Source organism: Podarcis filfolensis, assembly GCF_964270895.1.
Source record: "Podarcis filfolensis genome assembly, chromosome: 16".
Taxonomy (NCBI): Eukaryota; Metazoa; Chordata; class Lepidosauria; order Squamata; family Lacertidae; genus Podarcis; species Podarcis filfolensis.
In genome coordinates, this window is record NC_139620.1 from 23,731,147 (window position 1) to 23,752,817 (window position 21,671).

Below are 21,671 nucleotides of genomic sequence, written 5' to 3' on the forward strand. Positions count from 1 at the left end.
AGCTTTTGGAAACTTGGTGCCTTCTTTATGTTTTGGAGTTGTGGTCATTTCCACACTATGGTCTTCTAGGCCTTTAGTAGAAAGTTGCAATGGCTGGAAAGAGCTCTGGTATTGTTCTGTCTTCTTGCTTAGTGTGAGAAGAATAGGCACTCTTTTGTCAGATATAAGTATTTAAATACAAGTTTGTTTCCTGTTGCACCAGTGACGGCTGCTGGGAACGCAAGGCTTCTTATACAACAGGAAAATTGTCTTCCCAGATGCATGTTGGCAGTGGTTCTCCAAAAACATCTTGAATGAAGAATGCTTCTAGTTTACTTTTGTGAAATAGCCAAATGAGTATTGTATAGGCAAAGTCTGAAAGGAAATAAATAACAAATTATTGCTTAAATATTTATATCCTGCCTTTCAGTTCATGTAGTGCTCTTGTGGCATCCGCAACAAATGTTAAAACCGAACAGAATCAATAAAATTGTCTGCGGTCTTTGGGTTGTCTGGATAACAGGCACAGGTCTGGATAACAGGCACAGGTAAGGTTGGCTAACGTTGTCAGGTGACTCGCTGCTCAAGTCAACTTACTCATTTACTCATTGCTTTGCTTCATGTATTAGCACTTTTGGATCAGTGGGTGGAAAAATATGTTGCACTTTACTTGGCAACAATCACAGACTCTTAGATTCTGGATTCGCACCAAACCATCCACTTTATATTGTGAAATGACAGGTTTATAACATAGACCAGACATTTCAAGCTGCTTTTATTCAGGCTTTGCTTGGTGTGGAGCAGTGGCTTATTCTGTTGATACTTATATTTTTAGTACTGTGTTGTAAGCTTCCCTAAGCCTGTTGAATGGAATAAGCAGCATTTGTAAAATGACTGCATTGAACAGTTTTATAACTTCCTGCCTTCAGGTGGCTGATTGCTTTTTCCATATACCACTAATGGCTTTTGTTTGTGATAGAGAGAAGTCAAGGGGAATTTGCATCCCTGCACCTCTATTTTGGGGATGCGGGTGGCGCTGTGGGTTAAACCACAGAGCCTAGGACTTGCTGATCAGAAGGTTGGCGGCTCGAATCCCCGCGGCAGGGTGAGCTCCTGTCGCTTGGTCCCTGCTTCTGCCAACCTAGCAGTTTGAAAGCACGTCAAAGTCCAAGTAGATAAATAGGTACCACTCTGGCAGGAAGGTAAACGGTGTTTCCGTGTGCTGCTCTGGTTCGCCAGAAGCGGCTTAGTCATGCTTGCCACATGACCCGGAAGCTGTATGCCGGCTCCCTCGGCCAGTAAAGCGAGAGGAGCGCTGCAACCCCAGAGTCGGTCACGACTGGACCTAATGGTCAGGGGTCCCTTTTACCTTTTACCTCTGTTTTGGGGTAGAAATGGTTCTTAACAGCTACACTCTTGAGTGGCTGTGGGTTGTATCTGATATTAGTCCTACTTAGAGTATAGAACCATTGGGATCGATGAACTTTAGGACCAAAACAAATGCAACAGGTGAAGAAGCATAACTTTTGTCAGGATTTTAGAGGTGGAGAGATGTGATGCACAAAGTCAGTTTTTAAGCATGATTGTGCTTCTATATTATTTACCTAGGTATCTCACATGAATGTGGTTTTACTGATTGTATTTCTTTTATTGCTTTTGCACCTAGTGTAACTTGTGAGAGCATAAAATTTTGGGGAATGTTTTCTGTCTGACAGCTTAAGGGGCATCCCTGTGTCAATAACACAAGAAGAGCCCTGCTGGATCAGGCCAAAGGCCCATCTAGCCCTGTATCTTGTTTTTACAGTGGTCAACCAGTTTCTCCTCTGGAAGCCCTGCTAGCTGGACCAAATTGCAATAGCTTTCTTCCAGCTTGGGATTCCCATGAATTAATTTCCGCATGAATTATTTGTTTCAGTGAATTCATGATCTTGTTTCTTTCATAGCTGAAGAGTTTAGGTCCAGGAACATGATAGATAAAAGCAATAAAAAGTTTTTATCAGAAAGAAATATACCAATTTACTTCTATCTAGCCTTTAATAACTTATATTGATGCTTCAGGTGAAAATCCTCGCTCTCCAGGCAGGATTCCTAGAACACAGCGCAAGCTTTCATACATATTGTGTCCTGCAGGGCTTTAATATGTTTTATAGAGAAAGTGTTCCTGGTCAACACTTCAGATGCATTGGAAATCAAAAACCTCTTTTACAGAACGGAGCCCCAAGCTATTTTCCCATTTAACACACACACTAGGTGAGAGAACACTGCTTTGCTGCTAATCAAATTGCCAGCATTAACTATTGAGACTGCATACTGGTTTGAGAATGACCTATCCCTGAGCTGAGTAGCAAATGTAAACAGGTTTGTTTTCAAAGACTTGAGAATGTCATAATAACATAAGAAGAGCTGTGTTGAATCAAGCCAGTGGCCCATCTAGTCCAACATCCTGTTCTCACAGTGGCTAGCCTGACATCTGTGGGAAACCCACAAGCAGGACCTGGGAGCAGCAGCCACACTCTCCCCACATCCTTAGCTTTTCCAGCAGCTGGCATTCAGAAACAAACTGCCTCTGACTGTGGAGGCACAGTATGCCTGTTGTGGCTAGTAGCCATAGTTGGCTGTATCCTCCAAGTATTCTGTATTCCTCTTTTAAAGCTGCCCAAACTGGCGGCTGTCACTATTTATTGTGGAAGCTGATTCCATGGTTAAACTAAGTGCTGCAGGAAGAAGGACTTCCTTTTGCCTCCCTTGAATCTTCCAATGTTCAACCTCATTGGATATCCACCCTTTCTAGTGCTATGAGGCAGAGAGCAATACCTTTCTCTACCCACTTTCTCTGTGGATAATTGTATACACTTCTGTTTTGCAGCTTCTTGTTCGTTCTTTCTATAAATAAAAATGCCGCAATCTTTCCTCATATAGGAGTTTTTCCAGCTCCTTGATCATGTTGGTTTCCCTTTTCTGAATAGGCAGAACTTTGCAGCTAGGAAAGTAAGAAAAATGCAGGAAGCCCAGAGCAATTTGTTCTTATACTCATCTTTACATTTACACCTTGCCTCCAAACAGCTCAAAATCGATATGTGCTTCTCACTCTCCATTTTATTTTCACAACAACCTTGTGAGGTAGATTAGGCCGAGAGACAATGAGTGGCCCAGGATCACCCAGGTGGCTTTATGCCTCTGTGGGGAGTTCAGTTCTGGTCTCCCAGTTGCTAGTGCGACATTCTAACCACTACGTCACACTTGGCAATATTGAGAGCTGCCATTTCTAAGCAGCAGTCAACACTGCTGAATTGCAGCTGTGTGTTCCTCTTTCCTGTGTGGCTTTCTATTGTTCTTGCTGAAAACCTTAATTCAATAATGCTTTGGGACAAGCACCCTTCTTTGGGCAGCAGGGGTGGCAAACCTGTGGCTCCCAGGTGGCGTTGGACTTCAGCTCCCATCAGGCCCAGCAAACATGGCCAAGGGCTAGGAGTGTTGGGTGTTGAAGTTCAGCAACAGGTTAGTCACCATGATTTACAGCAGATTTGGTGTGTGGGAGGTAGAGCACCTTGTTAACAAGGAAATGCAAAAGAGTGCAGACACAGTTTATTTAACCCAATAGATCAGCTGAAATATTTCACAGTGAAGTCAATATCTCTGCAACTGATGGAGATTTTCAGAAGTCTTTCCCACTGGCCAAATGCAGGTGGGACTCTTGTATTCTTGATTCCTGTCGTGTCATCAGTGTATCAGGTGAACAGAAAAAAGAGAGTCTAACTAGCCTTTTTATTCTCACTCAAGGAGAGTACTGCTACTCCTCTAGCTCACCCGTAGCCTATTAACCAATCATATTCCACGGAAAGTTTCATAATGCTTTCTATTTGGGTGGGTCTTCGATTAGTAGGGTTGCTTACAGAACAGCATCTCACACAAGCACAATGTCAGTGAACTTAGCAGCATGATTTAGAGCTCAGATAGCCATCTGAAATGAGAACCCCAATAAGCAGCACGTTGACTTTGTCTGGAACTGTTTTGCATAATTCATCTTAAGAAACGTCCTTCGTGCCAACTGCAGTCCTTGAAGGAATCCCCCAGCTGTGCCTGGCCCCGCGTAGCTAATGTCCTCAAGTGCAGCTATATTTGCCTTTGCAAAAATTCAAGAATGTGCTGCGATAGTATTTATAGCGGACAACTTGCCAAATGTTGACAAGCAAGTACATGCACCCTGGCAGCATTGCAATATGTGCTTGATACGCTACAGAAAATTGAAACAAGACCTTGGTAGAAGTGTGCATTATTAATCGGGCAAAATCTGTGACATGGCAGCAAGAGAGCAGGCAAATCCAAGTTGGTACAACCACAAATGAGAAACATAAGCCTGGGGTAGGCTGTGAGCATGAGTGTTTCATTATTATTATTATTATTTAAATTTATTGGTCATTTTTTAACCAAGGTAACTCAAAATGACTTACAATATATAAACAAAGCAACACACACATTAAAACTGGCATAAAAGAAAAAGAAAAGAAAAATCTAAAAGACAACCTTCTTTTTAAAGGCAGGAGTAAAACTTGCCACCTGCTCAAGGAGGCCACAGCTAATTAAGAACTGAAGGCTTGCCAAAAAAGAAATGTTTTTTGCCTGGCACCTAAAGCTATGTAGTTGTAGTGCCAGTGTGGTGTAGTGGTTAAGAGCGGTAGTCTCGTAATCTGGGGAACCGGGTTCGTGTATCCGCTCCTCCACATGCAGCTGCTGGGTGACCTTGGGCCAGTCACACTTCTCTGAAGTCTCTCAGCCCCACTCACCTCACAGAGTGTTTGTTGTGGGGGAGGAAGGGAAAGGAGAATGTGAGCCGCTTTGAGACTCCTGAAGGGGAGTGAAAGGCGGGATATCAAATCCAAACTCTTCTTCTTCTTCTAGTGCCATCAGGCAAGCATCCCTTGGGGAGAGCATTCCACCAACCGAGAGCCACCACTGAAAAGGCCCATACTCCTGTTGCCAACCCTAGGAGTGCCTCATATGATGATTGCAAGGTCATATGGGGAGAGGTGGTCTTTGAGGTATAAGGTTTTATAGGTGAAAACCAGCACTTCAGATTGGTCCCAGTGCAGTCAGGCAGGGATTGGTGTTATGTGCTCAGACCATTGTGCTCTGGTGAGCAACCTGACTGCTGAATTTTGCAGTGCTTTAGAAAAATAACAATAAAGAAAAGGGAGAATTGAAGAACCACCATGGAGGAATATGTGCTGTAAGGAGAGTCTTCCCTGTGTTCTCCCCAGAAAACATGCCCTGGAATCGTTGGAGGTGACTGGAGTGATGGATATCCCCCTTCCAGGGCGCCAACATTTGGAGGTGAAGCCAAGAAGCCCCATAAAGACACCAGAGTTACTATTTTCATGTCTCTCCTGTAGGGTTAGCAACAGTGGCCATGCCTGAGGTACATGGGGAGTAGTGTTCTTGGAACCTGGAAACCGAAGTAGCCATTAACATCTGTTTACAGTGGTACCTCTGGTTACGAACGGGATCCGTTCCATAGGCCTGTTCGCAACATGAAAAGAGTGCAACCTGCAGCGGTGCATCTACGCATGCACGGGTTGCAATTTGCTGCTTCTGCACATGTGCGTGATGTCATTCTGCGCATGCGAGACTGGCAAAACCCGGAAGTAACCCTTTCCAGTACTTCTGGGTTGCCGCGGGACGTAACCTGAAAGAACATAACATGAAGTGAACGTAACATGAGGTATGACTGTATATATGTTTATTAAGCCCATTTATGTGCCGCTCTTAATTTAGAAAATCTTGAAGTGGTTCACAAATAATATAAAATACACAATGGAAGAACATTTAAAAACAAAACAAACATCACTGACCTTAATACAGCAGCACGATGAAGCATTTCGTACAGACTATTCTACAAATTGAAGGTTCCCTTAACCACCCAAGTAACTGGCCCTCCAGAGGCATGGAGGTCCATAAAGAGGGTCCCACAACCAAGAAGGCTCTCAACCCGGGACATTTTCCTTAAGGATTTCCACTTAGAAAGGCCCTAAGAAGAACCTCCTCCCATGATCTACATTAGAAGTAGCCACTGTTGTACCCTCCATATGTTCTGGGACTGTAACTCCCATCAACCCCAGCAAGCATGGCCCATTATCAGGGATGATGGGAATTGTAGTCCAACGTTTAACAGGCACCATGTTGGCTATACTTGTCCTAAGTGGTGAGGCTGATGCACTCTGTCATGTACCTTGGGACCCCAAGGCATTAGAATTTTATAAGCCAATGACAGAAACTTGGATGGGGCTCAGAGCAGAACTTAGAGCCTGGGTTTAGACAACATGATGAGCTATGGTTTTATGTTTTGTTGCTCCTGGTGCATGGTGACCTCACCTGGCGTAGGGGAGGTGCAAAGTGGGGGACTTTTGAGCATGCTTCTCATTTGTGTTTATACCATAGGTAAACTTTATCAATTGTTTAACATGACACGTGGACCAGGTCAGTGTTTAGCAGTAGCCGCTGACTACAAAGCCAGCCACTCTGCCTGAAATGTAGTCCTGGAAACCTCCTCATTTTGGTTTCATGTGACCAGCACTTGCCTGCCAGCTGGATTGAGAAACTACAAAGGGGCTTTGTTTGTAGACTAACAATCAGAGAGATATTTTAACTTCAGTGCCTTGTAGTGTAATTTCTAATGCTGTGCCCTTGCAAAGCAATCTTTCATTTGAAACCTGCAGCTTTGCTTGAGCTCCTGTCTAGCCTTTATTTCTTTAAATTAGGAGTAAATGTGTTGCACTCTAGATGTTGGGCTACAACTCCCATAATCTGTGACCATTGGTCACGCTGGCAGGGACTGATGAGAGTGGGAGTCTCGCCCTAGATCAGATGTGGTTGCAGCAGCCACGTATGGGGATGTTGTGACTGGTTGTGTCCATTGTCTTTACGTTGCAAGGCCTGTCACTGATGTTCTAAAAGGCAGCGTAAGCAATTGTTTACTGGGGAGGCTTGCATCAGGAAGTGGCCTTCTTCCAAGAGCTGCAGTTCATGATCTCCTACTGTACACCAGAATATTTATTACACGCATGAGTTCTGTCCTCTTTTGACCAGAATGAATGGTGGTTATGGTTCAGTTAGCATGGTGTTTTTAGAGACTGAACTTCAAAGGGAAACTGGAAACTCGTGCATTAAAAAACGCCAAGGGTTACATTGCATTGTGAATTGAATGGACACAGTTATGTGTATTAATTGGCTAACTAATGCTAGGGTGTCTGTATCAGAAAACTGTTCTGTGAGTTACCAGTGTTATGTAATTAAACAAAAACCATCTCTACTTTTCTGCATTTCATTTCCCCCTGACCTTGCTTTTTACCATGCCATCCCCAAGGTATACATTTATTTACCTGCATCTCAAGTGAGCTCTTCATGCAACTTATGAAAAAAGAGGGCTTCAGGTTGACTACTGCTGGTTTCCGCCATTATAAATAGGTTAGTCTTCAAGGTGCCCACAAGACTGTGGACAATTTTAGGTGCCTCTTATTCCCTTTCTGTCTCTTAAGGCAAGGATTGTATTGCTGTGGTTCTTACCAGTTCCGTACTAAAATTCATATAAAAACATGTTGCCATAGCAACTGTAATTATCCACTGGGAAACTTTGCAAGATGTTTCTATGTTACATAACTTCAATGGGGGTAAATGGTGAACTCATTCATGGGAGTACCTATCTTAGAAACACATTTGACCTTCTTCCGTCCCATTCTTCCATATGTTCAGAGTTTTCTGGTCCCTCTGTGTTCATTATTATTAATCTTCCCAACATAATACACCTCAGCTCAGGGGTATAACATGTGAAGCAGGGAGTAAAATGCTGAGCATGTTTTAAAGAAGGTTTTGCCTGTAAATGTGAGTAAAGTAAATGCATTAAAAATGAGTAGTTCTTGCAGTCCAGCAACATCTCTGGATGGATCATAGGTTCTCACGCCTGACTTAGGAATGCAGGAAGCTGTTTTTTGTTGAGTCAGAGTATTGGTCCATCTTACTCAATATTTTCTGCACTGATGGGCAGCAGCTCTTTGTTTCAGATACAAGTTTCTTCCAGCCCTACCTGGAAATTGAACCTGAGACCTTATGCATGCAAAACAGATGATCCACCACTGAACTGTGTTTCTTTTTAAACAAGACTTCATGTTGCTTTGCTTTTGTAATCCTAGAATCATAGAGTTGGAAGGGACCCTGAGGATCATCTAGTCCAACACTCAGCAATGCAGGAATATGCAGCTGTTCCTTACGGGGATTGAACCTGTGACCTTGGCATTATCAGCACCATGCTCTAACCAACTGAGCTATCCAACTATTTCCTTTTTTAAAAAATTGTAACTGTAGGCTGACTGATCCTGGTATTCTCGGATAGAAGCCAAAGAACAACAGCTGAGTGAATCATTCATATTTATAGAAATCCTGTCCAAGAACACTACAACAATTCATTGTAATTTAAAGAAAAATAAATTTCATTTTAACAGTAATAGCTAACTTAGAACAACAATTGCTTATAAGCGTATGTATGTTAGGGCACTGGCAATATTTGACCAAATATCTTTTTCGACTCTTTTTCGACCTAGTTCAGTGCTTGAGGGAAAATTGAGGTAGTGCTGCATTGGTACCCAGTACCAACAATTTCATTTCTTTCTTTTTCTCGGTATAAGAGGAAATTTTGTTTTGTTTTGTTACTTTTGCTTTTGTATTCTTTTTGAAGAAGTGAAACAAAAGTAAACAGAGGTTGGATGGCCGTCTGTTGGAGATTCTTTAGCTGTGATTCCTGCATTGCTGCATCCCTTGGTGTCTCTTCCAACCTGACCATTTTATGATCCATGATTTGGACAAAGAATTACTGAAGGACCTAGACTTGGAAGTTTCATGAAGCTGCCATGCATATATATTCACGTCAGAGCTACCATCCTACTCCATTAACTTCATATTCATTGAAATTAGTCCTTTTGAGCAGTGTATTGAGTAGGTGGAATTAAGTTGTCAGTTCTGGAAAACAACCTTGTTAAGTGTTACCAAAACAGTGGACTCTCTTGTTAGCTTAAGCATAGAAATTAAACACAAGCGGACTGAATTTCAAGAATGTGTGTCTGTATTCTGTTTTGGGTGAAGAGCAGCTTTTTCAGCCGGAGGTCCACATTCCCTCATGGGGAACATTCCAGGGGCCACATGCAAATAATGGACAGAGTCGGGAGTTGAAGTGGGTTTGGCAATGGATGTGACACCTTTGTACAGTAGACTTTTTTCCAGCCACACACTCCTTAAGCATACACACTCGTATGCACATATTCCTCCTTTCACCATCCAGGCAAGAAGGAGGTGTTATCAAAGGCTATCCTCGAGGTGTGACCTAGTCAAATATGGGATTTTAGTTGTACTTCTGTAGAATGTACAATGGCTGGAGGCAGTAATGGTTCTGAATATCAGTTGCTGAAAACCGAAACAGGGTGGGATGGGGTGGGGAAATGCTCTTGTGCTCTGAGGGTTTCTCATAGACATTTGGTTATGTCGCTGTGAGAACAGGATGCTGGCCTGGATGGGCCACAGGCCTAATCCAGTGGGCTCTTCTCACGTTCTTAGAAACAATGTTAAATATTTTTATACTTTCTAAATGGCTTTACTATTTCAGAGTTTATAGAAGTTTTTTTTTTAAAAAAAAGCTTCTACATTTTGCATTTTGTTTTTACCTTGTACAGTGGTACCTTGGGTTACATACGCTTCAGGTTACAGACTCCGCTAACCCAGAAATAATGCTTCAAGTTAAGAACTTTGCTTCAGGATGAGAACAGAAATTGTGCTCTGGCAGCGCAGCAGCAGCAGGAGGCCCCATTAGCTAAAGTGGTACTTCAGGTTAAGAACAGTTTCAGGTTAAGTACGGACCTCCGGAACGAATTAAGTACTTAACCCGAGGTACCACTGTACTGCTAAAAATGTTTTATAAATTTGTGAAGTGTCCTGTGAAGTGGGGGCACGGACAAAGAATGGCTAGGGCCAGATGTAGAGAGCTTGAGGTTTCCCACCTTTGTATTCCATACAGCATTATGGTTGCCTGCTGAGTGGTGTTTGCTTACTTGAGTCCTTATTTCTGCATTGCCAGAAACCAAGACTTTGTTTTGTGACTGGGTAGGTGGAATTTCCCTACCATAACATTCTACACACATGTAGAGCTCAGGCATACAGTGGCTATAAATAAAAGGCCATACTTAAGGGCAACCTTCACTCATTTGAATGAACAGGAAATTCCTGTCTTCACTGAGATTATGAGGACAAAGGAGCTATGAGGGAGAAATTGATTATGTCTTGTTGGAGCACTCCTGGGTGCTAGGGCCCCTGCTTGTGTCCTGGATTTACCGTAATGTTCTCACTAGATGGGTTTCCCTTGAAATGTTTTGGAAACTACAGTTGGTCCAGAATGGGGCATCCCAGTGCTTGGTGTGAACAAACTGTAGTGTGCTTATTGGTCTGTTGTTAAGGCAGCTTTCACTGCATCTGCTTGGAAGTGAAGCAGTCTACATACATATTCCTGTATATTTATATGTCTAGGTCCAACAAGGACTGATGAAATAGAACAATGCAATATGAAGAGAAGGTTCAAATGACAGCAGATATTGGGCACAGAACAGGTTAAGAATGCATCAAGAAAATTTGAAGCTTCGATAGTTTCTCTTCATTACGTTCCTCTACCAAAATATATACTGGATAATAATGGATAATAAATGGAAGAGCTCATGTAGGGTGGGAAATGCAGACCCACTTCAAACCATGATTTCTCTCCCTGGTTTGCAAGGGAACAGTAGGGCTATATTCAGTTCTCTACCCATTAGTGCAAGGGACAGGTGAGTTTTAATGTTGTGGAGCAAAGTACCGTATTTTTCACTCTATAGGACGCACCCGACCATAGGACGCACCTTGTTTTAGAGGGGGAGAACAAGAAAAAAAAATCTCCCCCTCTCTGCGCAGCGCCCCTTCAGCGAAGCGGCAGGAGAAATGGAGGAAAGGAAACCCGAAGGAACCCGAAGCCTCCGGAGCGCAGTGGGAGCTCCTGCCGCACTCTGGAGGCTTTAGGCGATTATCCTTGAAGCCTGGAGAGCGAGAGGGGTCGGTGTGCACAAGATTGCGCAATATATAGTGCTGGTGGAATTTCTCTGAAAAAGGGAGAGGAGGGAAGTGAATTTATAGAGCTGTTTCAGATTATCCCTGTATTGGCCTATGGTATTCTTGAAACACTTTCTGCGGTAGATGCTGAAGTGGCTCTTGGACAGTGTGAACTCTATAATGGTAAAGTCACGTCCAGTGGTGTTAAAACTTTTAATCAATCTGCTGCTTTTCAGATGTTTTGGATTACATCACTCACCATTCCCAAGTAGGACTCATAGCATTTGTAGGCTAAAACATCTGGAGGACACCAGGTTGGAAAAGGCTGCAATAGACTCTAGATCTGCCTTTGGCAAAACTACAGGAATGAGCTGTATTTTTCTCAGAAATTAATAAATCCAGTAAACTCTGTTAAATCCAGTAAACTCTGCAAATTTGTTTTATGGATATTCTGCTTTATATGGGAAAAGTGTCTTAAACACGATGTGTTTTGGAAAGAGTGTCTTAAGCAGCGATGAGATTAATATGATGCTGTAAGTATGTCTACAAGTTAGCAACCTTTTCATCTGCAAGATGTTTGGTGTGCATTTTATTTTCATAAGCATGTATAAGAAAAGCAGCCTTGTTTGACTGCTGCAGCAACGAAGAGTCTCATGGCACCTTATAAAGATCAACCTACTGTGGCTTGAGCTTTTGTAAGAATACTTGAAGAATATAGTGAATAAGTTGTTGTTTAAGGTTATGCGTTTTTTGCATCTCTGCTATAAAGTGCCCACTGCAACTTTGCAATTTAAGCAAATTGAGTATGATTTTATTTTATTTTTCTTTTGCATTGTTCTCATTTTGCAAGTTGTGGAAGAGGCAGAGGCACCAGAGTTTACACAGAACCATTGAAAAACTTAATTTGCCTTTCTGGGATATTTAGTTAAGCCTTTTAAGTAACTTCAACCTTCTTTGTTGCTTTTTGATTAATCTTGCTGTAACTTTTGCAGAACTTAGGTGAGGTGTTGGTGTGATTACTATAATATTTGTTCTTTAAGACAAAACCCCATGCAAATTAATAATTCTGCTAGAGGAATGGAAACACAAATGTAGAATGAAAAACTCACTGTGTTACTTTTACAGCATTGTCAACTAGAAGCCGATTGTGCAAATATAAATACATGCCTATTTCCCTCTCAGCTGAGTTGCCAGATCAGCAAGTTATAAAAATATAATTGCTACATGTGGTGGTGAAGACCAGCAGGATTGTCAGAGACAATTTGGAGCCCCATCAGACACCCAGGGAAAAAGGGCAGAACGTCATAACAATCAGTTTTTTTATATACTGCATTTGTGGTCAAAGCAGTTCGCAGGTGGGGAAAAGAAGTCTTCAGCAATTGAGACTGGTAGTTCCCCAATTATGGAATGACTCCCTAGCAAAGTGCCCCATCTTCCTCACTAGGAAAACATTTCTAGACCTTTGGTGACTGACAGACCCCCAGATCCCTTGATGGAAAGATGTGGGTTTTTTACCTGAAACTTACTTTGGAATGTTTCTGACTGCAGTTGCCTTTAGATGACTGTAATTGGTTTTAGAATGTGTTAACGGTTTCAGAATGTTTTTGTTTCGTTAAAAAATGGTGGATCTTGCTTGCTGCCCTGGGCTGTTTTGGCAGGAAATAAATCCAGTAACTAGGAATAAAAGTGCAGAATGTTCCTCTGTCTGCTTTATGCTGCAAGAATCTTCTGTGAATGTAAAATCTACAAAGTGTAGGATATGGGTAGTCATTGTGGCACCCTCCAGTTGTCGTTGGACTTCCAGCTCCCATCAGCCCCAATCAGCATGATGGGATGATGGGAGTCAAAGTCCAGCAATATTGGGTGGGCACCATGTTGCATGACCCTGAGCTATGATGTGCACTTGATTTTTTTTTATGCATTCTTCCACTAACAGCATTCAAACAATGAATTTAGGAATTACATCTGTCTTAACAGTCATAGTACAACATCTGGCTTCGACTGGCCGGCTAAACCAGGTGAGGGTGGCTGATGGGTCTCAAACCCTCAGTGAATTGGGGACTTCCCTTGCATGCAAAGACAAGTTCTGGCAGATTGAGCTGGCAAGACCAAGAGTAGGTCCAATGGTAAAGAAGACTGTTTTTGCACAGGGAAGTGAGGGGCCAGTGTGGCTCGTCCACCAGGGAAAGGTAGCCCCTCTCAGAGAAGGAAAACGCTGACCTTAAATCGGTGCTGCTTTGTGGGATATCTTCAGGAGAAGAAAAGACCAAGGAGCAAACCCTACACAAATCCAGAATGGCATCCTTAAGACGGTTGGGTGACGCCCTATATGCCTCCTTCTGGCAACTCCTGTAGCCAAGCTGGTACCAAACGTATTGCTTTCCTTTCCTTTGGACCACATCAGTGAGGTCAAAAGGAGGGACCTCCATACACACTGCCCAGGCTTGCGCCGCAAGGAAATCATGTCTGTGCTGCTAATGCAGTGGTTTGATGTCACCCCCAGAGGAACACTCCATTGTCTCTTGAGACAAATGGATGCCAACAACTTTAAAATGCATGTGAAGTAATGTATACTTTGTTTTAAAAGCACTGGCCTTACAAAATTGCATTCCGGGAATAATTGTTTCAGGGTTAGGAATAGTTCAACCCCACCTCGAAGATACTTGGGCATGTAGGTGGGCCAGCTCAGGCTGCCCTTTTTTATAATAAGCACAGCAGGCCTTTGTTTTTGTGACCCCCAGCCTGAACCAGTTGCCACCAGCTCATGCATTCTTTTTATTTGGTTTGATTCTACATAATGCTTGTCTTGTCTTGTATTGCCACCTTCTGAACTCTACCACTTATTGTAATAACAATAACAATAATATTTTTATCAAGCAAAGAACCAAGTTGTATTTGAATAGCTCTGTTCACATATAATGGTAAACCATATACTAGGAAAACTGTGGCTGACTGTGAATAAGCAGCATGCTACCTACCTGCATGCTGCTCAAATCCTGACAAACTCTATTTTCTGAGTTGGAAGGAAACGACAGCTGTGGATGTTGCAGTATGTGCAAATCAGCGCTTGTGGTTTGTTTACCCCCAGGCACACCTTGACTTCTTACTTGTGGTTTGTTTGGAGAGAAGCTCAAAGCAACTGTCCACACATAACTCCAAGGCAGCACTGTGATTTCCCCCCAGTGCAGCAAAGGGAGCAGCAGTGAAGGTGCAATTTGAGCAGCACGCAATTCAAAGCATTCTGCAAAACCCACATTGCTGTCTTGTATATAAATCTCCTTTTGTGCTCCTTGGTTCTTGTGGTAGGAGTTTAGTGAGCAGTGTTCGAAATCAGCCAGGCGCATTTTGCACCTAGCTTTCGACCACTTGTGACCAAGTGAAGATGCTTGGGTGCCAGGATGGCACCTGACATCACCATATGGGGATCATTGGATCTGGATTGTTTCCACACATTAATATCCTATCCTATAGTATTCTATCAGTTGTATTTTATCTGTACAATCACAATGAATTTGTTGAACCAATTTGCTTTTTCTGTGTGGCCTGAGCAGGTGCATTAAGAAAAAGAGGTTGGAATAGGCCAATATATATGGACTGTCCCTGGATCAAGTGACTTTTCTTCTTCAAGTTCTCAAAGCTCCTAACCTAGCTCAAGGTTGTCATCTGAACTAGCCAGGTGTTTAACTGAGAATTGATCACAGTTGGCCCATCCTTAAAAAAATAAGACTTAGAGTCGTCTTGCCCCCAAATGGCAACTAGGCATTCCGTTTTGGCAACCGTAACCTTGGTTTAAGGAGCCATTTCGTGTCTATCTTATAAATCTGAGTTTCTAGCACTGGTAGTGAGGATGTTGTGATATCAGCTAAGCTTTCTGTTATATCTCCACTGTTGGAGGCAGTATGCCTCTGAATACCAGTTGTTGGGAATCACAAGCGGGGAGAGTGCTGTTGTGCTCAGACCCTGCTTGTGGGTTTCCCACACGTATCTGGGCGGCCACTGTAAAAACAGGATGTTGGACTAGATGAACCATTGGCCTGATCCAGGAGGGCCGTTCTTACAGTGTTATGTTCTGATACATAGGCAGTCTGGTGCTCAAAACTTGTTTGAGTAGCCACACGGCACAATTTGTTTTCAGAGGTTGTGCCTGCATTTTTCATTTCAGTTGGAGAGAGGGAAACTAGGACATGCATCGCCTGTTGATGTAAGTGTATCTGAGCACCTGGCTTCTCCTCCAAGGCTATTAATCATCCTACTCTGTGGCTCTGGAGACGAAAAGATGCGTTCCATGATGCAGCATTGCTTGGAGTCCTTGAGGCATCATGTGATGCGGCTTGATCAGAAACACAGCAAAGCACTCTGCCTTGGGTGCGTGGGAGTCTCAGAGAGGCAGCGCTTGGGCTCAAGGCCACTTTGGGTTGCATGCAAGAGAGGGACTGAGAGAATGAGGCCACACCGGAAGTTTCTGATTTGCCTAGGACCAATGGAAGAGGGATGACTTATATGTAGTGCAGCTTCCAAGGATGGTATATGGTGGGTCAGATGCTTGCCGAGTGTCTTCAGAAACTGCATTATTAGGACAGTAACAGAATCACAAAATCTACTCTCTTCTGTAAGACTTGAGATTTCTAGAAGTCCTGAGATGTTTTGCTGGCTGTGGGCTGATGGGAGTTGTAGTCCAAAACATCTGGAGGGCAGTGTTCGCAAACTCCCATTGTTCTAGGTGCATTTTACGATAGGGAATTTCATTAGCATGAGCAGTTTCTGAGTTCTGGGTGCAGTACTATGCCTAAGATTTCAGATGAAAACTGCAGAGTGGAAGGAAAGGAGGACCTTTTTCTGCCTCCCCACTTATATCTACTCTCTGAAGACTGGTGAAGAGACCTTCTTAAGAATATTAAGGGGGTGGGCAGGGGAAGGACTAGACCAGGGGTGACCAACTCCCAAGAGACTGTGATCTACTTTCTGAATTAAAATCTGGCAGTGATCTACCCCCATTTTGGGGGGGTTCAGCTCAAAGTTGTTGAGTTTTTTTAGGGGGAGGAAAGCCCCGTGTTTTAGGGGTTCAGCTTTCAGCTCAAAGTTGTTGAGCTTTTTTGGGGGGGAGTCAAAGTTTTTGAGCTTCTGTGTGGAGAGCCAGTGATCTACCACAGACGTCCATTGATCTACCAGTAGATCACGATCTACCTGTTGGACGTGCCTGGACTAGACTATGGGAAAAATGAACATAATATTTAAGCTGCAGTTCCTTCGTTTTCAGCTTTGTATTCTTGTTATAAAAAAGCATGCCTAGACTTTCCATTGCTGTGGTTATAACCTAGATGTATGGTGCCATTTAGCACCTAGCTTTCATATCTCAGTTTCTAACACTGCTGGAGGGTTCTAAATTGGTGAAGGCTTCTTTAGGGGGAATAGCAGTGTGGGGTGACATCCACCTGCATCAACTCTAGGCTGGGTTTCAAGCAGCCTTCAAGGGATCAGTGTTAGAAATTAGCCAGGTGCCAGGCGCATTTTGCACGTGTCTGTCGACCACTTGCAGCCAAGTGAAGATGCCTGGGCGCCAGGATGGCTGCTGACATCTCCACCATCTGGAGGTGCGTGCCTGCAGATCTTGGCTGTTTGCGCACACTAATACCACATCCTGTAGAATTCTGTCAGTTGTATTTTATTCGCACAATTGGAATGAATTTCAAGAAACAAAATGCTTTTTCTGTGCAGCCTGAGCGGGAGCAGTCATCATTAAAAAATAGAGGTGTGAGTAGGTCAGTACAGTATATATGTGGACTGTCCCTGGACCAAGTGTCTTTAATTCTTTAAGTTCTCAAAGTTCTTAAGTAATCTATACTAGGCACATGTTTAACTGAGAATCAGTCACAGTCAGTCCATCATTTGAAAAATAAGACTTTGGAGCCATCCTACCACAAAATGGCAACAAGGCATTCTGCTTTAGCAACTGTAACCTTGGTTTAAGTAGCCATTTAGTGCCTAGCTAGCTTATATATCAGAGTTTCTAACACGGTTAGCAATATACATGTTCTGCTCTTAAACTGTTTTGTACCAGGGAAATGTTGTTGCACAATAGATTCTGCAATCTGTTGCTCAATAAGTTTCCGCTACTGCAGCAGTTGTGCTGGATTTTTCGGCAGAATGTTAAAACTCACTCATCTGCTAGTACATGACACTGGTCTCTAGGAAATTAAAAAACCCAAATAAAATTTGACCCTTAAAACACACACATGGCATAAAGCCAGCTTCCTTGTAGGGTGGAGTTGCAAATCCTTTTTACATCCTTTAATGAATCAACTATATTGGCTTCAGAACAGCTTCGTAGACATCGGAAACAGATGAGATCACTTCCCCATACTTGAGAATCAGCAAAATACAGCATGTATCATACATTGGTGTAAACATCAAAAAGGTATTCTCGTTTAAAAATGAGGTGAATATTGGGGGGGAAGCCCCATTGCCCTGGCCCAAATGCAACAAGCAAGCATTGGTGACTAGACAGACAAGTCATTAAGGGTATCTGGTAATTATACCTCACTGTTGTGACCAGAAGATATGTGTAAGTGGTTGCAGCCACCCATTTCATACAACACTTACTATTTGGGATGCCTTCTTGACAAGGTTTGAAATTAGCAGCGCGCCAGGTGTATTTTGTGCCTAAAGATTCTCCATTTGCGAGCACCTCAAAAAGTCTGGGTGCCATTTTTGCACCTGGCTGACGCTCAAGGATTACTGAAATGTATGTGCTTTGAAGCCTCGAAGTATATGCTAAGGACAGACAATATGTTAAGGAGTTTAACAATAAAGAGTGAGAGTGTTTTGAAAATTGAAGTACAGTGGTACCTCGGGTTAAGTACTTAATTCGTTCCGGAGGTCCGTACTTAACCTGAAACTGTTCTTAACCTGAAGCACCACTTTAGCTAATGGGGCTTCCTGCTGCTGCTGTGCCGCTGGAGCACAATTTCTGTTCTCATCCTGAAGCAAAGTTCTTAACCTGAAGCACTATTTCTGGGTTAGCGGAGTCTGTAACCTGAAGCGTATGTAACCTGAAGCGTATGTAACCCGAGGTACCACTGTACAGTGGTACCTCTGGATGCGAATGGGAGTCCCAGAAGCCATTTGGCTCCTAGTTTTTCTATCCCAGTTTCAAACAATGCTTACTGATTTCATTATTGGTGTCAAGATCACCCTGAACCTTTTGGAGACACTATGTCCTCAGGACTAAATGAGTCTTGGAATCGTGTGCTACCACTCACAGTGATTCAGTGGACAATTCTGTCCCTTTTAATTTTTCTACTTCTTTTGACTTTGTGTCCTCTTTGATGTACTGTAGCATGTGCTTCTATGCTCAAGAGATAAGTGTCCCACTGGTTTTCTCCATCCTAATAGGCTTCCATTATCCTAGCAGTGCACACTTCCAGACCAATTCCATTTTGCAGGTGGGATTAAACTGTAGTCCAGCAAATTCAGGTTACAGAACATGGATTTGGTGCTCTTGTGCAACAAACATGTTTCCAAAAATAAGAAGCCAAAACAAAAAATCAGTAAGGTATAACTTCTCTGCAAAATAAAATTGAAATGCCTGCTCAGACAGGGTTGGGAAGTGACCTTAATTAATCTTTTCAACCAAACATGCTCCTATAAGGTTTCAGCTTATATCTGAGGTGGCAGTTAACAACGTATGGAGTTCTTCACACAATTTTTACTTAACCAAGTGATAAGCATTAGGTGTTTAAAACAGTGTTCCATGTGTATTTCGGAGAAGCATTCTTTTCTCAATTCCTTATTTAGATGCCCTCTTGCTAATATCCTTCTGTTTGTTAATACCAGCAAAAATGACCGAAGGTTGATGTTCAGTTCTAGCATTATCTTTGTGTGTGTGTGTGTGTGTGTGTGTGTGTGTGTGTGCCTACATAGTAATCCAGGACTGTCTCTCCCCTACTCCCTCCGTGCATGCTTCTTAAGGATTATCTCATATTTGAGACTGGAAACTTGCCCATGTATTTTTGTTATTCAGTTGTTGAGATGCTAACACTGAGTAGGAAAATCTGTCAAGATACTGGGCTATTCACTGCTGAAGGGCACCTTTACAGCTCTGTGCATAGCAGTAGATGGGGAAGTGTCTGCTGAGAGCACTCTGGGAGTGTCTGCGTGCAAGTAGGGAAAATAGATTTCCATGTTATCTTTAAAAGTGATCATTAAAAAAACAAATCTCCCTTTAAAAAATAATCCCTTTTTGAGAGTAAAGGAGCTGGTCAACATACTCTGGAATGCAGTCTAGCTGTTTTGATTTGTTGAAGTTATCCTCTGGGAATGTGCATGTGTCTGGAAGTAATTCACGAATGACTGATTTCCAAGCAAAGTCTTGAGCAAGACACGTGCAGCTTGCTGAGCACTGCGATCCACGTTGGCAGCATTGTGAGCTGTGCTCATTCTGTTTGTTCCAAGTTACCTCCCTTTGAAACGCAAGTTATCTGCGTAACTTAAAATAAAACGTTAGAAACTTCTTAAAACAGCTAATCCATTAAAATAAGCTAAAAAAACCCTGCAAGTTGCTGTTTAATTGAGATTAAACCGGCCAGCGTGCTAAAACATTTAAAAGTCTGGTAAAATAAAGCAGGTTTTGCTTGATGCTGGAAAATGCATTGGAGCAGGTGAGCTTCTTGGGGAGAGCATTTTGGAACTGGGGTGCCACTAGTTGGGAAGGCCTTATTTCCAGTAGCACCTGCACCACACCTGGGAGGACAGGGAAACCCAGAGAAAGACCTTTGAGGATCTCAAAGGATAGCAGAGGCACATAAGGAGATGGGTACTTTGGCCCCAACACACTAAGAGTTTGTAAGTCAGGACCAGAACTTTGAACTGCTCAAAGCAGCTGATCCCAGTACAGTCGTACCTTGGTTCTAGAACAGAATGTGTTCCGGGAGTCTGTTTGACTCCCGGAACAGTTCGAAAACCAAGGCCACTCCTGTAGTCAATCAGAAGCTGCGCCGGACATTTGGCTTCCAAAAACTGTTTGAAAACAATCACTGGGTTTTGATCGTTTGGGAACCGATTTGTTCGGGAGCCAAGGCATTTGAGATCCAAGGTATGACTGTAGCAGCCGTATTATGAAATAATTGCAGTTTTCTGCATATCTTCCTTGCAGGTTTACATTTGCATATGGTTTCCATGAATATGGCTTCAGATGCCAAACGGAAGCTGGTGGGTGGGTTGGATTCGCTTAACCATCTGGGTGGGCACCTGGGACTGTGCAACCTGCACTTAAATTTAGCAGCTTCTTAGCTGTTGGGATTTTACATCTTCATTTCTGATAATTTTGCATTTGCTTCGGTTGCAGCAAAACCGTGATGCCTTTAGTGAAAACAACCAGAAAGGTCTTAAGCAGCCCGACAGAGGCAGGAAATTGCGCACGGCACGGCTTAGGCTCTGCTTAGCTGAGTTGGTAGAGCAACTTCCATTCAGAAAGTCCCAAATTCAGTTCCCAATGGCATCTCCATGCAGGGCTGGGAATGTGCTGTCTTGAAACCCTGGAGAGTCGCTGCCAGTCAGGGTAGACAGTACAGAGTGAGATAGAAGCGGGTTGCATAAATGTTCCAAGTGCGCCAGAATACAGTTGAATCATCCCTGTAAAATAGTGACAATCTGGAAGCTACCCAGACATAGGAAATAGGCTTGTTTTTGTCTTCCTTCTTAATATCTTTTTCAGAGTGTACTCAGAAAAGGGCAACCAAAATGTTCAAGGGGGTGGCACAGCTCCCCTATGAGGAAAGGTTAGGGAACTATGGAATTTGCTTCCACAGGAAGTGTCAGGGGACTGCCATCAGAACGGGTGGGAGGCAGAGGAATACAGAGAGCCTCCCATGCTTCTGAGGAGCAGCTCCTTGTCCAACAGTGGGGAAAGCCATACCTCCAGTGGAGCAGAGGGGGAAGGGGAAAGCCGAGCGAGGAGAGGGCTCGAAGATGCTACTGAGAGCCCAAGCGCCTCACCTAGCCCAGCCAGGCAGGAAACAGGCACGCCGTTTCCGTCGCCCAGTTTGCGCACAGGGGTGAAACCTAAGGAAGGGAGGCGGAGATTTGGGGTGTCTAAGTTATTATGCTGGGGGAGGGGGACCAGAAGAGGCCACTCCCGGAATCTGCAAGTGACTGAGACAGACATGAACTTTCTGGTTCTGCACTGTAAATAGTTTGCACAAATAAAAACCTGTTAAAGACAGGTCGGAGTCCTGCCTGGTTACTCGTTAGCAACCACCTCACCACCTGACAGGAAGTAATGACAGCCACCAACTTTGATGGGTTTAAAAAGGATTAATGGAGTTTAAAGCTCTCAGTAGTTACTTGCCAGAATGACTGTGTTCTATCTCTGCTGTTGGAGGTCCAAATCCCAGCTGCTGGGAATTGGGGTGGGGTGGGGTGGGGTAGGGGGAGAGTGTTGTTACACTTGCAGACTTCCCACGGGCATCTGGATGAGGACTGTGAGAACAGGATGCTGGACTAGGTGGGCCTTTGTCCTGACCCAGCAAGGCTGCACTTATGTTCTTAGGTATAAATCTAATAATTAGATTTTGAAACTGTGG

At 43.3% G+C, this 21,671-nt stretch overlaps 1 protein-coding gene across 2 annotated transcripts in view; it reads left to right on the forward strand.

Annotated features, from left to right (window-relative positions):
- The window catches only part of OSBP2 (oxysterol binding protein 2), a gene marked incomplete at its 5' end in the record, with an annotated part of 151,444 nt that overhangs the window by 2,765 nt on the left and 127,008 nt on the right, over positions 1–21,671 (forward strand). The window contains one exon of one of the 2 annotated variants that reach the window (XM_083589992.1): positions 15,458–15,621. The exons of the other annotated variant lie outside the window; for it this stretch is intronic. Of the gene's footprint in view, positions 1–15,457; positions 15,622–21,671 lie in introns of those variants that run through there. 2 annotated transcript variants of the gene reach the window in all.